We start from the raw sequence: 2089 nt of genomic DNA, 5'->3' as shown, positions 1-2089 counted from the left end.
CAGCTAGACAGAAAATCAGCAGGGTTATAGAAGAGCTGAATTACACTATCAGACAACTGGATCTAATAGATATCTGTGAAGTATTCCACTTAATAACAGCAAAATACGCATTCTTTTCAAGTACACATGGAACCTTCATCAAGACGGACCACATCCTGGGTCATAAAACAAAATTCAACAAATTTAAAAGAATTGAAATCATATAACATATATTCTCTGACCATAATGAAATTGAACTAGAAATCAACAGCAGAAAGATAACTGGTAAATCTCCACACTCTTGGAAACTCTAACACACATCTAAATAAATCTATGGGTCGAAGAGAAAGTCCCAAAAGGTATTTTAAAATATTTTTAACTGAACAGAAATGAAAACACAACACATAATAATTTGTTGGATGAGATTAAACCAGTGCCTAAAGGGGAATTTATAATGTTTACAAATGCTTATAATGCTTATAAATTTAAAATGCCTGTATTTGAAAAGAAGAAAGATGTCAAATCAACAGATTGCTCTTCCATCTTAAGAAACTTAGAGCAAAATAAACACAATGTAAGCAGAAGGAAGGAAATCATAAAGATGAGAAATCAATGACATTGAAAACAGAAAAATAGAGAAAATCAATGATATCAAAAGCTGGTTCTATGAAAAGATGAATTAAATTAATAAACTCTAGCCATACTGACAAACCAAAAAAAGAGAAAAGACATAAACTAATAATATTAGTAATGGAAAAGGGAATATCACTACAGACCCCACAGACAGTAATAAGAAATACTGGGAACAATTCTATACACATAAATTCAATAACTTAAAGGAAAGGAACCACTTCCTTAAAAGGCACGGACTTCTGGGGCACCTGGCTGGCTCGGTGAATAGAGCGTGTGACTCTTGATCTTGGGGTTGTGGGTTCAAGCTCCACACTGGATGTAGAGATTACTTAAAAATAAAATCTTAAAAAAAATCCATAAACTTCCAAAACTCACCCAAGAAGAAATAGGTAACATATATATTAAAGAAATCGAATCCAAAGGTTAAAACCTTAAAACAAACAAACAAAAAACACAAAAACCCCTTTAGGCCCAGATGTTTTCACTGGTGAATTCTATCAAACTTTTAAAATACAAATGGCACCAATTTTATGCAATCTTTTCCAGAAAATGGGAGAGAAGGGAACACTCCCCAACTTATTTTATGATGCTGGAATTGCCTTCATACCAAAACTAGACCAAGACAGTACAAGAAAAGAAAAGTACAGACCAATATCCCTCATGAACAGTACACAAAAATCCTCATCGAAATACTAGAAAATAAAATCCAGCAATATATAAAAAGAATAATACTCCATGACCAAGTAGGGTTTATCCTGGGAATGCAAGGCAGGTTCCAAATTAAGAAATCAATCAGTGTAATTCAGTATGTTAAAAAACTAAAGAGGAAAAATGACAAAAGCATATAAAACAATGCAGAAAAAGTATGTGAAAACATCTAGCATCCATTCATTATAAAACCTCTGAGCAATCTAGAAACAAAAGGCAATTTTCTACAAAATACCTATAGCTATCATGATGCTTAGTGGTGAAAGACTAAATGCTTTCCCTTAAGATCTGGAACAAAGCAAGGATATCTTCTCTCATCATTTCTATTCAATATAGCACCGAAAGTCCTAGTCAGTGCCATAAGGCAGAGAAAGAAAATAAAATGCATATTAAGTAGAAAGAAAGAACATTGTGTCTATATGCAGGTGACATGATTTTCAATAGGGAATCCCAAGGGACCTACAAAAAACGTCCTAAGTTAATAAACAAGTTTAGCACAACTACAGGATATAAGGTCACCTCACAAAGAAAAAAAAAAGGGGGGTATTTCTATACATTAAAATAAACAAATTGGGGCGCCTGGGCGGCTCAGATGGTTAAGCGTCTGCCTTCGGCTCAGGTCATGATCCCAGGGTCCTGGGATCGAGTCCCGCATCAGGCTCCCCGCCTAGCTTCTCTCCCTCTGCCTCTGCCTCTCTCTCTCTCTGTGACTTTCATGAATAAAATAAATAAATAAATAAATAAATAAATAAATAAATAAATAAATAAA

The sequence above is a fragment of the Mirounga leonina genome, unplaced genomic scaffold, assembly GCF_011800145.1.
Source record: "Mirounga leonina isolate KUSES-001 unplaced genomic scaffold, KU_Mleo_1.0 Mir_53, whole genome shotgun sequence".
NCBI classification, from domain to species: domain Eukaryota; kingdom Metazoa; phylum Chordata; class Mammalia; order Carnivora; family Phocidae; genus Mirounga; species Mirounga leonina.
This window is presented reverse-complemented; position numbering follows the sequence as displayed.